Raw genomic sequence first — 18,829 nt, forward strand, 5'->3', positions numbered from 1 at the left:
AGTGATCAACGAATATAGCAGCATCTCAGGTTACAAAATCTACATTCATAAATCAGTAGCCTTTATATATACAATATATATATTTATAATAATATTTACAGTTATATAGCCTTTATATATACAATTGTATATATTGTATATATAGTATTTATAAATTGTGTATATATATTGTATATATGTATATATATTGCATATATAATAGTCAAGTTGAAAAAACAGTTAAGGACTCTATCCCATTCACGGTAGTGCCAAAGAAGATGAAATATTTGGGAATTTAACAAAGGACGTGAAAGATCTCTATAAAGAGAACGATGATTGTAACTGGGTTATAGCTTTCATGTGAAGGTCCTACATTAGTTTCATAATAAGGGCGAGTACATTGTAAACTTTTTCTTCCATTCTTGAAACACTTTACTAAGAAGAATGCGGTGCATCTTACAAGGGTATATGTGAATCCTAGTAAATGTGGAATGTAAAGGTCTTAGCAAAATAACTAAGAAAATCCTACGAAAGCTATGTTAACTAGTTTGATGAAAATGTGTCAAATGATCTGTGAACCAAATGTATGGTGCCCCATGATCATACTAATGTACACAGCTATGATTTAATTAAAAAAATAAATAAATAAAATTGAAGAAGAAATAAAGAGAAGTATGAAACTCTAAGAAAAGAAATAGCTGAAAATATTAACAAATGGAAAAACATACCATGCTCATGGCTGGGAAGAATCAACATTGTTAAAATGTCCATACTACCCAAAACAATATATAATTTCAATGCAATCCCTATTAAAGCTCCACTGTCATACTTTAAAGATCTTGAAAAAACAATACTTCCTTTTATACAGAATCAGAAAAAACCTCGAATAGCCAAGACATTACTCAGAAATAAAAACAAAGCATGAGGAATTACGCTACCATACCTCAGACTATACTACAAATCGATAGTGATTAAAACAGCATGGTATTGGCACAAAAACAGAGAAGTAGATGTCTGGAACAGAATAGAGAACCAAGAGATGAATCCAGCTACTTACTGCTATTTGATCTTTGACAAGCCAATTAAAAACATTCAGTGGGGAAAAGATTCCCTATTTAACAAATGGTGCTGGGTGAACTGGCTGGCAACCTGTAGAAGACTGAAACTGGACCCACACCTTTCACCATTAACTAAGATAGGCTCTCACTGGATCAAAGATTTAAACTTAAGACATGAAACTATAAAAATACTAGAGGACAGTGCAGGGAAAACCCTTGAAGAAATCGGGATGGGCGAGTATTTTATGAGGAGGACCCCCCCCCACCCCGTGCAATTGAAGCAGCTTCAAAAATACACTACTGGGACTTGATCAAACTAAAAAGCTTCTGCACAGCCAAGAACACAGTAAGTAAAGCAAGCAAACAGCCCTCAGAATGGGAGAAGATATTTGCAGGTTATGTCTCCAACAAAGGTTTAATAACCAGAATCCACAGAGAACTTAAACGCATTAGCAAGAATAGAACAAGGGATCCCATCACAGGCTGGGCAAGGGATTTGAAGAGAAACTTCTCTGAAGAAGACAGGCGCGCGGCCTTCAGACATATGAAAAAAATGCTCATCATCTTTAATCATCAGAGAAATGCAAATCAAAACTACTTTCAGATACCATCTAACTCCAGTGAGACTAGCCTATATCACAAAATCCCAAGACCAGAGATGTTGGCGCGGATGTGGAGAAAAGGGAACACTTTTGCACTGCTGGTGGGAATGCAAATTAATACATTCCCTTTGGAAAGAGATATGGAAAACACGTAGAGATCTAAAAATAGATCTGCCATTCAATCCTGTAATCCCTCTACTGGGCATATACCCAGAAGACCAAAAATCACATCATAACAAAGATATTTGTACCAGAATGTTTATTGCAGCCCAATTCATAATTGCTAAGTCATGGAAGAAGCCCAAGTGCCCATCGATCCACGAATGGATTAATAAATTGTGGTATATGTACACCATGGAATATCATGCAGCTTTAAAGAAAGATGGAGACTTTACCTCTTTCATGTTTACATGGATGGAGCTGGAACATCTTCTTCTTAGTAAAGTATCTCAAGAATGGAAGAAAAAGTACCCAACGTACTCAGCCCTACTATGAGACTAATTTAGGGTTTTCACATGAAAGCTATAACCCAGTTACAACCTAAGAATAGGGGGAAGGGGGAAAGGGAGGGGAGGGAGTGGGGAGGTGGACAGAGGGAGGGGTATTGGTGGTATTACACCAGCGGTGCATCTTAGAAGGGTATATGTGAAACTTGGTCTGTGAAGCTAGTGAATGATGCCCCATGATCATATCAATGTACACAGCTATGATTTAATAAAAAAAAAATAATAATAAAATAAAATGGTTCTCACCCACATAAGATAGCACAGTGTAATAGAGACGGCTGGATGACACCTCAGAATTTATGCTGCCCCTTCTATAGTGTGAATTTACTGGAAAGTGACTGCCAACCACAGACTTATTTCCCAGTACTCCTTGCTACTTCCCAGGTGTGGCCATGTAACTGATTCTCATCAATGGGACGTGAATAGTAGTAATGTGTCCCATTCCAGAACTTTCCATTCCCTAGAAGCAGAAGACAGAGGAGCCACAAATCCAAGCATCTGCATTACTGGAAGTTGAAAAGCTTCCTGCGAGCAGACTTACACAGACTTTTACATGGAGAAGAAATAAAGTTCTCCTGTGCTAAGCCACTAAGTGTTTATAGTTTGAGGATTAAACTCATGGAACCAGGTACAAGAATCTACTCCCTGTATGGTGCTGTTAAGGAAACAACCAACTGGAAGTTTTCTGACTCACAACACTTATAAGGAAAAAGCAGGTGGGAAAAGTATTTTAAACAGCAGCTAAGGCATGCCAGGCTGAGCAGGAGCAGGTCGAGGGCCTCAGAAGAAATGGCCCACTCTCTGCTTTCCCATCACGTCTGACTTCTGCAGACCAGGAGCGTTTAAAGAGCAGGGAAGAGAAAGCAAGCTGATCTGAGGACAGGAGCTTTGCATTCCTGGGGTGGACCAGTAAGTAGGGCCAAAGATCAAGTTTTAATTACATAATCTGAGGGTGGGAGATGGTGGTCAAAGAACTTTCCTCAGCAGGCAGAAGGAGCTGACACCCATGTGTGAAGGGGAAGAACTCACAGCCCTCAGGCGGGTCATGGAGGGCTGCAGAGCAGAGGGCACTGGAGATGTTTTCTGAGGACAGAGTTTGATTTTGATGGGGGGACAACTTTCACATGGAAAAAGGCCCAGTGAGGAAGCAGAGATTCTTTCTGGAAGGGTCATTCTTTCCATATGTAAACCAGGTCACCACCTTTCAGATCTCATCCCCAAGCCTTACTTTCTGCATGTTTGCTTACAGCCTGGCAGGTGAGTCCCCCAACTCACGGCAAACAAACAAAAAACCACATTCCTTATTTTATAAAATGTGTATGTTCAAAAAGCCACCTGTATTTATTTAACTGCTAGCTCAATTGAATTATGGCACTACCAGGCGGCTTATTCTGAATTCGCCTTTGGTCATAAATTCTTCTGACTTTGTATTTCCTGATTCCGATATAAATCATTTATATGAACACATATATAAATCAGACCTCTTACTTCCCACTGGGTCAGAAACCTTTGGAGGCCTCTTTCCAGCTAATCTAGTAACTGCTTCCCCTCTCCAAGGAGCAGCCTTGGATTTTAGGTCAAGTGATAAGAGCTGTAAACACTACCAGTCAATAGAAGTAAGTGCAGCCAAATGTCAGGACCAGGGCTGTGGCCACTGTGGGTACTATCTAGCACTATGGGCTTGCGTTTGGAGGGTCCCACAAGCAGCAAGAGGCTTGAGAAGGAAGAACAGCAGCTGAAGTGTCTGGGAACATTTTTACACCAAATGGATGGATTATAAAGCTCTTGTTTTTATAACAAGTAAACTGTGATTTACACATAGTTATAATAGGCACATACATGCAGAGCCCATTGAATGGAAGACAAATAAAGGTGATTTCATTTTCATTTGTTCCCCTAGTATTTTGGGCACTGACCATCTTCGGAGCAGACTTCACTTCTTTCATGTTTTCAGTTACTATAACATTTATTTCAGGAGAGTGTTCACCTCACTGAACCAGGACACCATACCCACAGGTAAAGATAAGTTCCTTAGCACCCATGGCAGTGAAAGCCCAGAAACTAGGAAAACCCAGAGCTGGGTTGGCTGCTGGCCATTAGAACTCAGGTCAGCACGGTGTGCCTTACAGAGGGAATGGGAGGCAGGAAAGGCAAGTTAGGGTCAAGAAGTTGGAAGTGATTCCACTGCCCTTCCCGTGAGAGGCAATTAATTCAGCCAACTCAAGCTCAGAGAAGGGCTGAAGGGCAAACTTGAGCTTTACCCTCATCCTGAAGTGTGAGGGTTCTACAATCATGGGAGGTTATTGAATCTTTCTACACTGTGAGCCCTCTTATCTCTAAATTTAGGGAAGATGATAGTACCTAAGATCCTTAGACCAGTATATTAGTTAGCTGGGGTTCCCATAACAAAGAAGCACAAACTGGTTGCTTTAAAGAATGTATTGTCTCACAGTTCTGGAGGTTAGAAATCTGAAATCACAGTGTTGGCAGGGCTGGGAAGGGTTTGGTCCAGCCTTTCTCCTTGGCTCTGTCATACTGCCCTTCCTTTACATGTCCTATGCTGTGTCCCAACTTCCCCTCTTGTTCAGCTGTGGGCCGCAATCCCAGCCATTATGGGAGAAGTACCCCTGAAGAACTACCCCTGCAGGTTCCACCCTCAGGGTCACAGAGCAAGGCTCGGGGTGGGAAACTTTGGGCAAGTGATCTAGTAACTATGAGCAATACCAAAGGCCATAACTGAGGTGGGGGAAGAGTGGAACTTTTGGTGTTTGGCAGTGGGAGGCTGCCGTGCAACCTTGGCCCTCAGGGGCCAGATTTGGCACACTGGATAAGAGGGCAGCCACTTCAGGAGAGATCCCAGCAACAAGTGCTTTCCTGGGAAAGCTTCTGCTTAGCCAAAGTTAATGGTTTAAAGTGTCTCTTAAGCATGCTGAGGAGACATTCAGGATCTCAATCCTGCAAGGTTTGAGGGCAAAGTAGTCAATAGAGGCCTCCAATCTCCATCTCATACAGCTGTATCAGCTCTATTAGCATCTCAAACCCCAGAAGATCACCTGTTGCCCAGACAATATTCAGAAGATATATATACTGCTTTGTTTTGGGATTTCTTTTTTAATTTTCCTCCCTAGATATTCTCTCCCTTTTTCTTTTTTCTTTTTTTCTTTCTTCATTTTTCTAGTGGAAATGTAATTTTCCATTGTCTTCTTTAATAATAAGAATTCATTTTTGATAATAAATTTTAATAATCTTATTTTTAATAATAAGAGTTAATTTTTGCTAGTATGTCTGTCCCTGTTATTTGTTTTTTTTCCCACAATTTTATCCTGTAAGGTTTTATTTTTGTTTGTTTTGGTTTGAGTTATAGTATTTTTGTCTTTCCTCTCTATTTGGTGGATGTGGGTACCATGTCTGCTCAGGCTAGCAAAAAGGTACTGACCTCAAGGGACCCCCCGCAACTCAGAGGTTAGGGGTTTTTAAGGTGTAGATCAAAGTACCCTACTGTATACTTTTTTTACTCCTGTCTCCCTCTTTTTGTGCCTCTCTTCTTTTTGTAAATATTCCCTTTTACTCCCATCCTCTCCTTTCTCTTTTTTCTTTTTTTAAAATCTTTCTTCCCTTCTTGTTCTTCAACCTTCTAATCCTTTTAGTGCTGTACCAAAAGGACTCATCTCAACCTTAGGCCAGAGGCACAGTAACTTAAAGAGTAAGAGAAAGTGAAAGGAAAATTACAGCAAGGAAATAAATAAAAGAAAACGCTTATGAGGATGAATCATCAGAAAAATCCTGGCAAAGTGAAAAACTAGTCCAGATAGTGGACCATGAGGTAGCTACTGCAGAGGATTCCACCTATAAGGAAATGTTAGAAATGACAGAGGGGAATTTAAAATACAGATGCTGAAAACAATTAAGGAAATTTCTGAGAAAGTGGAAAATAACCAAAACCAATGATGGAAATTGCAGAGAAAGTGGAAAATCACCAAAAGGAAATCCAAGAACAGAATCAAATAGGACATGAATAATATGAAGAATATAGAAAGGATATGGCAGAGCTAAAGGAATTGAAACAGTCAATTAGGGAACTTAAAGAGGCAATAGAAAGTATCAATAATAGATTAGACCATGCAGAAGAAAGAATCTCAGAGGTAGAGGACAAACCTCTTGAGATACTCAGATAGTTAAAGATGCAGAAGAAAAGAGAGAGAAAGCAGAACATTCACTGACAGAATTATTGGACTTTATGAAGCATTTAAACATATGAGTTATAGGTATTCCAGAAGGGGAAGAAGAATGCCCCAGAGGAATGGAAGCCATACTAGAGAATATTATAAATGAAAATGTCCCAAATATCACCAAAGAGTCTCACATGCTCATTTCAAAGGAATATCAGACCCCAGGTCACCTCAACTCAAATAGAACTTCTCTAAGACGCATTGTGATGAACCTGTCCAAAGGCCAGACAAAAGAAAAGATTCTGCAAGCTACCAGGAGTAAGCACCAATTGACCTACAGGGGAAAATCCATCAGGGTGACTGCAGACTTCTTTAAGGAAACATTTCAAGCCAGAAGACAATGGTCATCTTCCTTTAATCTACTTGAACAAAACAATTTCCAGCCCATAATTCTATATCCTGCTAAGCTAAGCTTTAAAATTGACAGAGAAACCAAATCTTTTATTGATAAGCAAACATTGAGAAAATCTGCCACAACAAGAGCAGCTCCACAGGAAATACTTTGACCTGCTCCACACACTGACTATGACAACAGACTACCAGAAAAGTAAGCACCCAGAAATTAAAGGACAGAAACTAGCTTCCACAATGATGCAAAAGACAAAACTAAGCAATGGACTTTCACAAAATAAGATGAATAGAATGCTACCACACTTATCAATTATCTCCATAAATGTTAATTGCTTGAATTCCCCACTGAAGAAGCACAGATTGCCTGATTGGATTTAAAAACACAAGCCATCCATTTGCTGTCTGCAGGAAACACACCTAGCCTCAAAAGACAAATTAAAACTCAGATATAAGGATTGGAAGACAATTTTTCAGGCAAACAGAATTCGGAAGAAAAAAGGGGTTGCAATCTGATTTTCAGATACAAGTGAATTTGAAGTAACTACAGTCAAAAAAGACAAATATGGACACTTCATATTGGTCAAGGGAAAAATACAACAAGAAGACATTTCAACTCTAAATATTTATGCACCCAACTTAAATGCTCCTAGATTCTTGAAACAGACCTCAATTGGTCTGAGAAAGATGATATCCTATAACACCATGATACCAGAGGACTTTAACAATCCTCTTACAGAGCTGGACAGATCCTCTAAACAAAAGTTAAACAAAGATATAAGGGACTTAAATGAGACCCTAGAACAACTGTGCTTGATAGACATATATAGAACACTCCATCCCAAAGATAAAGAATATACATTCTTCTCATCACCCCATGGAACTTTCTCCAAAATTGATAATATCCTAGGACACAAAACAAACCTTAACAGAACCAAAAGAATTGAAATTTTACCTTGTATCTTCTCAGACCACAGGCACTAAAGGTGGAACTCAACTCCAACACAAACATTCAACTGTACACAAAGGCATGGAAATTAAACAACCTTATGCTGAATGACAGTTGGGTGCAGGAAGAAATAAAACAGGAAATCAGTAACTTCCTTGAGCATAACAACAATGAAGACACAATCTACCAAAACATGCGAGATATAGAAAAAGCAATCCTGAGAGGAAAAATTATTGCTTTAGATGCCTTCATCCAAAAAACAGAAAGAGTGCACATCAACAAACTTACAAGCCATCTTATGGGACTGGAAAAAGAAGAACAATCTAAGCCTAAACCCAGCAGAAGAAAAGAAATATCCAAAATTAAATCAGAGATTAATGGAATTGAAAACAAATAATCATTCAGAAAATTAATGAAATAAGGAGTTGGTTTTTTGAAAACATAAATAAAATAGATAAAGCTTTGGCCAGACTAACTAGAAATAGAAAAGGAAAATCTCTAGTGACCTTAATCAGAAATGATAAAGGGGAAATAACAACAGATGCCACAGAGATAGAAGAGATTATCTCTCAATGCTACAAGAAACTCTATGCCCAGAAATATGACAATGTGAATGAAATGGATCAATATTTGGAATCACACCCTCTCCCTAGACTTAGCCAGGAAGAAATAGATCTCCTGAATAGACCAATTTCAAGCACTGAGATCAAAGAAACAATAAAAAAATCACCCAATAAAAAAAAATGCCCTCATCTGGGTTGCTTCACAACAGAATTCTATCAAAACTTCAAAGAAGGGCTAATTCCCATACTGCATAAATTATTCCAAAAAATTGAGGAGGAAGGAATCTTCCCCAACACGTTTTATGAAGCAAACATCACCCTCATACCAAAACTAGGAAAAGACCCATCTAACAATGAGAACTTCAGACCAATTTCACTAATGTATATAGATGCAAAAATTCTCAACAAAATTCTAGCCAATAGATTATAGTTTATTATCAAAAAAGTCATACGTCATGATCAAGTTCCAAGGATGCAAGGCTGGTTTAACATATGCAAGTCCATAAACATTATCCACTGCATTAACAGAAGCAAAAACAAAGACCATATAATCCTCTCAATAGATGTAGAAAAAGCATTTGATAAAATCCAGTATCCTTTTCTAATTAGAGCACTGAAGAGTAGAGGCATAGGTGGCACATTTCTTTAACTGATCAAAGCCATCTATGACAAACCCACAGCTAATATTTTGCTGAATGGAGTAAAATTGAAAGCCTTTCTCTGAGAACTGGAAGCAGACAAGGTTGTCCTCTATTGCCCCTACTATTCAACATAGTGCTGGAAGTTCTAGCTAATACAATTAGGCAAGAAAAGGAAGTAAAAGGCATCCAAATGGGAACAGAGGAGGTCAAACTCTTCCTCTTTGCTGATGATACAATCTTATACTTAGAGAACCCCAAAGACTCAACCACAAGACTCCTGGAAGTCATCAAAAAATACAATAATGTCTCAGGATATAAAATCAATGTCCACAAGTCATTGTAGCCTCTGTATACGCCAATAACAGCCAAGATGAGAGGCTAATTAAGGACACAACTCCATTCATCACAGCTTCAAAGAAAATGAAATACCTAGGAATATACCCAACAAAAGAGGTGAAGGACCTCTATAAGGAAAATTATGAAACCCTAAGAAAAGAAATAACAGAGGATATTAACAAATGGAAGAGCATACCATGCTCCTGGCTGGGAAGAATCAACATTGTTAAAATATCTATACTTCCCAAAGCAATCTACCGATTTAATGCCATCCCTATTAAAATACCAACATCATCATCTTTTCAAGACTTGGAAAAAATAATTCTTCATTTTGTACGGAGCCAGAAAAAAAACCCATATAGCTAAGGCAGTCCTTAATAAAAACAAAGCCAGAAGCATCAGCATACCAGACTTTAGGCTATACACAAGGCCATAGTGGACAAAACAGCATGGTACTGGAACAAAAATAGAGACATAGACATTTGAAATTGAATAGAAAACCAGGAAATGAAACTAACATCTTACAACCACCTGATCTTCAATAAACCAAATAAGAACATACTTTGGGGAAAAAACTCCCTATTTAATAAATCGTGCTGGGAGAACTGGATATCCACATGTAGAAGACTGAAACTGGACCCACACATTTCTCCACTCACAAAAATTGATTCAAGATGGATAAAAGATCTAAACTTAAGGCATGAAGTGAAAAACATCCTCAAAGAAAGCATCAGAAAAACACTGGAAGATATTGGCCTGGGAAAAGACTTTATGAAGAAGACTTCCGTGGCAATTGCAACAACAAAAATAAACAAATGGGACTTAATTAAACTGAAAAGCTTCTGTACAGCTAAGGAGACAACAACCAAAGCAAAGAGACAACCTACACAATGGGAAAGGATATTTGCATATTTTGAATCAGACAAAAGCTTGATAACTAGGATCTATAGAGAATTCAAATTAATCCACACGAAAAAAGCCAACAATCCCATATATCAATGGGCAAGAGACATGAATAGAACCTTCTCTAAAGAATATAGACAAATGGCTAGCAAACATATGAAAAAATGTTCATTGTCCCTAATTATTAGAGAAATGCAAATCAAAACCACCCTGAGATACCATCTAACCCCAGCAAGACTGGCCCACATCACAAAATCTCAAAACTTCAGATGCTGGAGTGGATGTGGAGAGAAGAGAACACTTTTACACTGCTGGTGGGACTGCAAACTAATACAACCTTTTTGGAAGGAAGAATGGAGAACCCTCAAAGAACTCAAGCTAGACTTCCCATTTGATCCTGCAATCCCATTACTGGACATCCAACCAGAAGGAAAAAAATCCTTTTACCACAAGGACACTTGCACTAGACTGTTTATCTGCTCAATTTACAATCACCAAACTGTGGAAACAGGTAAATTTCTGCCAACCTAGGAATGGATTAACAAGCTATGGTATATGTACACCATGGAATATGATTCAGCCATTAAAAAAGATGGAGACTTTACATCCTTTGTATTAACCTGGATGGAAGTGGAACACATTATTCTTAGTAAAGTATCACAAGAATGGAGAAGCATGAATCTTATGTACTCAATTTTGATATGAGGACAATTAATGACCTAGTACATGGTGGGAGTTGGGGAAAGGGGAGAGCAGAGAGAGAGAAGGCGGGCGGGGGTGGGGGAAAGGAAGAGTAGATAGTGGGAAGGATGGGGGAAGGAGAAGGAAGAGTAGAGAGAGGAAAGGGGGGAAGGAGGTGGGGTCTCAGTGTGTGACACACCTTTTGGGGGCAAGACACACATATAAGAGGTACTTTACCTAACAAATGCAATCAGTGTAACCTGGTTTCTTGTACCCTCAGTGAATCCCCAACAATTTTAAAAAATGGTAGGATAGTGTGCATTCATGCTCTGTCAACAGGATAATCTGTGTCACATGACAAAGTGCATAGACACACTTGGCTGTTGTCACAGCACTGACACCCAGTGCAGAGCACCCTGTATGGCAGGCCTCACACCAAGTTCACAGTCCATATCAGGAGTGTTCACCTCTGTCTCCCTCTCCCTCTCCTAGCTCTCCTTCCTCTGGCACCTGCCACATCCTACTCACTCCCTTAGCACTCTCCTGTTTGCTCACTTGTTTCCTTCTTTTCCTAGAGGCACCACGGTATATACAGATTCGTTTTATACTTGAATATCATTATTTACTAATTCTGTAAACATGGACAAGTTCTTTACTATCATTAAGTATCAGTTCCCGCAAGTGTAAAACAGGCATATTTTCCACTACCTTGGAGAATGATTGAAAATATCAATTAAGTCAATGTTACAAAAGCCCTGCCTGTCACACATCACTCCCAACAGGCCAGCTATTGCTTTTGCTATTAAACCCTAAAGCCCTGGGGGCCAGGCCTGTGTCACTAGCCTTTTCACACCCCAGTACATTTGGCATGTGACCCACACATGCTTGCTGTTAAAGGGGTCTGGCTGCAGCTGTCAGGATATTGCAACCATTTCTTGATGGGGGGTGGGCAGAGTCTCACTCTGTCTCCGTGGGTAGAGTGTGATGGCGTTATAGCTCACAGCAATCCCAAACTCTTGGGCTCAGGTGAATCTCCTGGCACAGCCTCCCAAGTAACTGGGACTACAGGTGCCTGCCATAATGCCTGGCTAGTTTTTTTCTTGGGTTTTTTTTCTTATTTGTTTGTTTGTTTGTGTTTTTTCAAATGGGGTGTGTCTATAAAATGTTAACATTTTGTTTTTATTTTTTTCATGTATACATTAATGCATTTGTGGGGTACAATGTGCTGATTTCATAGAGAATTAGGAATGCTTATATTGCACTGGTTAATATATACATCATCTCGTTTACCTAATTATTGTGTTAAGGCATTTATACTCTATACTAATAGATCCGACATGTAGCTTTGCATTTCTGTTTTTAATAGAGATGGGGACTTGGACTCCTGACCTCAACTGATCCTGCCTCCTCAGACTCCCAGAGTGCTAGAATTACAGGCACGAGCTACTGTGCCTGGCCCCAACTGTTTCTTTAAAAAGGAGCTGTGTTGCTTACTTTACTAAGGAAATTCACAAGCAGATGTCCCATGGAACTTCATGGCATCACTTACACAGTCATGCAAACACACTCACAGACTTTTCCACTTCCAGCTGAGACTTATGCACTGCTGGCTGAGACTTATGCACATGTAGTAAGAGGAGAAACAACTTTCCAAAGATTAAGGCACTGATGAAAAAGAAAGCTGATGCTACCCTGTTTCCCCGAAAATAAGACATCCTCCAAAAATAAGACCTACTTACAGGAAAGATAAGACGTCCCCTGAAAATAAGACCTAGTGCATCTTTGGGAGCACACCTTAAAATAAGACACTGTCTTATTTTTGGGGAAACAGGGTAGCAAACAAGTTGGGGAACAGATACGTATGGAGAAATAACTGGGTGGGTGCACACGCACCTCTGTCTCACATGGCCTTGCAAACCAGAGGTAGAGTATAGGGAGATTACCTTCTGTTGGGAACACATTCTTATCATTTCTTTTTTTTTTAAACAACAAAGTAGAATGGAGGATAGATATATATAGCCAAAGGCATGGTGACTCCTCAGGGCAGTGGTTCTCAACCTTCCTAATGCCCTGGCCCTTTACTACAGTTCCTGTGGGTTGCAACCCACAGATTGAGAACTGCTGCCTTGGGGAAAGAGAAGTTGAGTGACTCCACATACGTAGCCTCCTTTGAGATCACCAAGGTTCCCAAATGATGGGGACAATTGTATCCTGCCTGGGCCTGAAGTGGAGACTGGTCATGCCCTGCTGTAACCCTGCAGCTGCCCTCTGGCCCCCTCTTCTGTCCCACTGAGTAGAAAAAGTGTGGTGTTAAAATGAGCCCAGGGCTTAGAGAACAGAAAGAAGCACAGTCAAGGGTCCAAAGGTGCAGCAGATATGACCTGCCTCAGAGATGGCCCCTGCAACACTACAGGAAGGTCAAGCTTGGTGAGCACCCCCCCCACACACACACACCCCATGGATCAAGGCTTTGCAGTCTGTAAGCTGTCCTGTTTCTGTGGAAGGCACAGGCTTCCCAGAAGCGGGGTAGCTATTAGCACTTGATCATGATAAAGCCTTCCCTAGGGATAAGCCTGGAGTTTTAGAAAGGTGCTCTTATGCACACTTCCTTGTTTCTCAAAGGACCTGTGCCAGAACCATAGCCTTCTCCTGGTGGTTCAAAGGGACCCCAGCTTTAGAGTCATGGACCTCGCAGCCTCACCTCCAGAATTTCTGGCTAATTACCTTAGCAAAACTTGTGCCTTCTTTGTCTGATTGACTAGATAGGGTTCTTTTTTCTTATTGAGGTTTTTTTATTATTTTAAAACAACTATACGTTCATATGCAATTGTGAAAATAAAATAGATCTCCTATCCCTTTACCCAGTTTCCCCAAGTGGAACACCTTGTAAACTGCAGTACAGCATCACAACCAGGATCTTGATTTTGAGATGCTCAAAATACAGAATGTTTCCATCACCACAAGGATCCCTCACCATTGTCCTTTGATAATCACACCTACTTCCTACCCCATCTCCTCCATAGCCCCGAGAACCATTAGTCCATCTCTACAATTTTGTCATTTCAAGAATGTTCTATAAGTGGAATCAGACAGCATGAAATCTTTGGAGATTGGCTTTTTTCACTTAGCATAATTCTCTGGAAATTCATCCAGATTGTTGTGTGTATGGATCATTGCTGCCTCCGTATCGTGGAGTAGCATTCCGCAGTAGGGGTGTACCAGTTTCTTTAATCACTCACCTACTGAAGAATCAAGGTAGTTCCAGATGTGGGCTATTGCAAATAAATATACTCTAAGCACTTGTGGGCAGGTTTCCATGTGAAGATAAGTCTTTTTTTCTCTTAGATATATGCTTAGAAGTGAAATTGCTGGGTAGTACGGTTGTTGCAAAATTATTTTTTTTAAAAAATTGCCAAATTGTTTTCCAGAATAGCTGCCCCCATTTGACGTGTCTACCAGCAGTTCACAAGTGATCCAGCTTCTCCATAGCCTCACCAGCACTTGATGCTGCCATTGTATTTTATTTCAGTGATTCTGACAGGTGAGTAGGGCATCTCCTAGAGGTTCTAGTTTGCACTGCTTTAAAGGCTTACAAACAAGGTTGTGCTTATTTACCTACTGTAGTATGTCTTCTTGAGACTTTCATTTATTTTCTAACTGAATTGTTTGCCTTTTTTACTGCTAAATTTTGAGAGGTTTTAAAAAATGTCTTCTGTAATAGATACTATTTTTTTGGTGGATGTGTGGTTTGCAAATACTACCCTCAGTCTGTACCTTGTCTTTTTAGCCTCTCAACAGCATGACAGAAGAAATTTTGAAGTTTGATGCAATCCAATATATCAACGTTCTCCTATTATCAGTCATGGCTTTGGTGTCCAGTTTAAGAACACTTTGGCCTTAGATCCCAAGATTTTCTCCTACTTGATTTTTAAATAATTTTTTTTTTTTTAAGTTTTAGGCTTTACTTTTAAATTTGTGATCAGGCGGGATACAGTGGCTCGCTTTGGGAGGCCAAGGTGGGAGAATTACTTGAGGCCAGGAATTTGAGACCATTCTGGGCAATACAGCAAGAACTTGTCTCTTAAAAAAAAAAAAAATAGCCAGGCACAGTGGTGCACACCTGCACACCTATAGTCCTAGCTCATGGGAAGGCTGAGGAGGGAGGATCACTGGAGCCGAGGAGTTGAGAGGCTGGAGTGCAGTGGCTTCATACCTTTGATGATGCCACTGCAGTCCAGCCTGGGTGACACAGCAAGACCCCTTCTCTAAAACAAACAAAAAAAATAAATAAATTTGGGGTCAAAGGCAGAAGACTTTTAGACAATAACTATTTAGTCTGGTGTAACACCACAGACAATAATTGTGGCCCCTTCCTCACTCATAGCAGCAAAATCCAATGGACAGTCTGGATGTTGATCGTCACTAGCCTGTAATGAGGCACCCCAATAACCCCACAAGGGTGACATGAGACATGGATAAACAGGCAGCCAGGACTTTTGTCCTTGCTGGTCAGAAAGGAACCTGCTGTCTCCTCTCTCCTCAGTGAAGACAATGTGGCAAGCCTGTATGGATACCCCCACCAGGTGGTGAGGAGGCACTTGTCTTTTTCCCCACCTGGGCAGTGACAGAGGCACTGTGTGGAGGCAGGACTGTCACCATCACTCAGTGGTGACAAGGTCCCCCTGGCTGCAGTGTCAGTGAACACTACACATATAGCTGGAACTCCACCTCCACACAGCAGTAACAAGGAATCCTTTTTCCTCGGGTGTTAACTAAGATTTACTAGAAAACATGTCTTCTGCCTTTGACCACTCCCTCCACCTGGGGTACAGAGGTAATGCCCTCCCTTCCCCTGCCAGTGTGGTTGTCAGAAAAACTCAACCAACTTCAGTTAAAATGAGGGTTTAAATAAGATTCAGCATCACATAAACATCCAGGAAAACATCCAGGTTTCAATAGAAAATCACTTATCATATCAAGAAAAATATGAAAATCATATCAGGGAAAATCTCAAGCCAAGTGAAAAAGGACAATCAAAATGTACCAACATCGAGATGACAGGGATGTCAGGATTATCTGACAAAGATTTTTAAACAGCTTTGATAATAATGCTTCAACAATAAATTATGCTTGAAATAAATAAAAAATAAAAAAAACTCACTAAGAAGAAGACATTTAAAAAACAAAATAGAAATTTTAGAATTGAAAAAATATTGAAATAAAAGGCTCAGTAGATGGATTTGATGACAGAATGGAGGGGGCAGAGAAGAAATCAGTGAACGGGAAGACAGGGCAATGGAAATTACCACATCTGAGCATTAGAGAGGAAATAGGTGGGAAAAAATGAACAGATCCAAACTCGCATGGGGAGAAACATTGAAATGTAAGTAGCATAGAGGTGTAAGAGGTTGTGAGCCCATGTAGGCCAGGACTGCAGGGGCTATGGTGATTACAGGTCTAGAAGATGAGCTTCTATTTCCCATCTCATTTTTTTTTTTTATTTCCCATCTCATATGTCCTCCTCACTGGACAAAAGTTCTGTCAAATGAATTATCTATTACCTTGGCCTCTCCTCGTCCTGTAGACAAAGTAAAGTAATTTATGAAAGGCAAGTAGAAAAAAAAATGAAAATGTAGTACTTTTCATATTAAATGTGGCATCTGAGCTTGACAGGATCAAGTTCACCAAGAAGGAAAGAATCACTGGCATGCAGATAATACTGACACTAGGATCTATGACAGCTGAGTAGGCTTCCCCAGGGTCTGTGACAGCTGAGTAGAGTTCCTTAGGGTCTGTGACAGCTGAGTAGGGTTCCTCAGGATCTGTGACAGTTGAGTAGTGTTCCTCAGGATCTTGGACAGTTGAGTATGATTCCTCAGGATCTGTGACAGCTGAGTAGGATTTATCAGGGTCTGTGACAGCTGAGTAGTGTTCCTCAGGATCTGTGACAGCTGAGTAGTGTTCCTCAGGATCTGTGACAGCTGAGTAGGGTTCCTCAGAAGCTATGACATCTGATTAGTGTTCCTCAGGATCTGTGACAGCTGAGTAGTGTTCCTCAGGGTCTGTGACAGCTGAGTAGGGTTCCTCAGGATCTGTGACAGCTAAGTAAGTTTCCTCAGGATCTGTGACAGCTGAGTAGGGTTCCTCAGGATCTGTGACAGCTGAGTAGTGTTCCTCAGGATCTTGGACAGTTGAGTAGGATTCCTCAGGGTCTGTGACAGCTGAGTAAGGTTCTTCAGGATCTGTGACTCTGAGTAGGGTTCTTCAGGATCTGTGACATCTGAGTAGTGTTCCTCAGGATCTGTGACAGCTGAGTAGGATTTCTCAGGGTCTTTGACAGTTGAGTAGGGTTCCTCAGGATCTTGGACAGTTGAGTAGGATTCCTCAGGGTCTGTGAAAGCTGAGTAAGGTTCCTCAGGATCTGTGACGTTGAGTAGTGTTCCTCAGGATCTGTGACAGCTGAGTAGGATCTCTCAGGGTCTTTGACAGTTGAGTAGGGTTCCTCAGGATCTTGGACAGTTGAGTAGGATTCCTCAGGGTCTGTGAAAGCTGAGTAAGGTTCCTCAGGATCTGTGACAGCTGAGTAGGATTCCTCAAGGTCTGTGGCAGCTGAGTAGGATTCCTCAGGGTCTGTGGCAGCTGAGTAGGGTTCCTCAGGGTCTGTGACAACCGAGTAGGATTCCTCAGGGTCTGTGACAGCTGGGTAGGGTCCTCAGGATCTGTGACAGCTGAGTAAGGTTCCTCGGGGTCTGTGACAGCTGAGTAGGGTTCCTCAGGATCTGTGGCAGCTGAGTAGGATTCCTCAGGATCTGTGACAGTTGAGTAGTGTTCCTCAGGATCTTGGACAGTTGAGTAGTGTTCCTCAGGGTCTGTGACAGCTGAGTAGGGTTCCTCAAGATCTGTGACAGCTGAGTAAGTTTCCTCAGTATCTGTGACAGCTGACTAGGGTTCCTCAGGATCTGTGACAGCTGAGTAGTGTTCCTCAGGGTTTGTGACAGCTGAGTAGTGTTCCTCAGGATCTGTGACAGCTGAGTGGGTTCCTTAGTTTTGCATCCAACTATTTTAGAATCCTCTCACAGTTTCCATTTCTTTAGATTTGATGGACACCATTTTCTGCAAATTTCCTTAACCACTTCCATTGCCATAAGAGTCAAACTTCTTGTAAGGCTGTAAAGTGAATTATGAAGAAAGAAAAAGACACCCCATAATCTACCTTCTCCAGAAGCAATCACATATTATAAAATATAAGAAATATATAAAACAAAGACACACATAAAATATGTGAAAATTCCCCTCAGCCAGCACAGTGCTGAAGAGGAGACCCCGGCTTGCACCTGCTACCCTGAGCTGTCACGAAAGCTCCAGAATGGGTGCAGCAACACTGATGGAGAGTCCAGGAGCTTTTTTTTCCTTCACAGAGACTAGAGTTCTTTTAGAAAGAAGCTATGTTTCTTGAGTTTTTAAGAGACAGCATGTTTCATTGAGCAATGGGGGAAGATTTGCCGATTCTTTACCTCTAAACAATCTTCCTCTCCAAAATGGTGGTATCACCTGAATGCCCTGTGCAGAACATTTGCTTTTTGACTCTACTTATAGATCTGAAATTCAGGAAAAATTGGAAATAGACTCTGGAAGAGCCACAAGTAAGTGTCACACATTAATACAGTGACATCCTTTCTTTCCTTGTCATTCTCAAGTGATCACTGAACCGGGACCTGTACCAATTTCACACAAATTAATGTCCAGAGACCCAGGCCAGGAAAAGTGTGGTTCCTGGGGATCCTAAGTACCTTCTGATTTCCTGGGTCCCCTCTGCCACCAGTAGCATTTCCAGTGCTCCATTAGCCTCTTAGCCATCCCCACCCCAGTATAGATTTGTGAATGTAACTCACTTCTCTGCTCTGTGAAACTTACCCACTGTCTCTTTCCTGGCCCAAGGAACTGCTCCTTAGGTTGGTCAGTTCGCCAACTCATTGGGGAAATCCAGATAAATGTATTGTGATGAAGCTGAAACAAGCTAACAGGGTGCTTGGC

The sequence above is a fragment of the Nycticebus coucang genome, chromosome 9 (genome assembly GCF_027406575.1).
Source record: "Nycticebus coucang isolate mNycCou1 chromosome 9, mNycCou1.pri, whole genome shotgun sequence".
Classification (NCBI taxonomy): domain Eukaryota; kingdom Metazoa; phylum Chordata; class Mammalia; order Primates; family Lorisidae; genus Nycticebus; species Nycticebus coucang.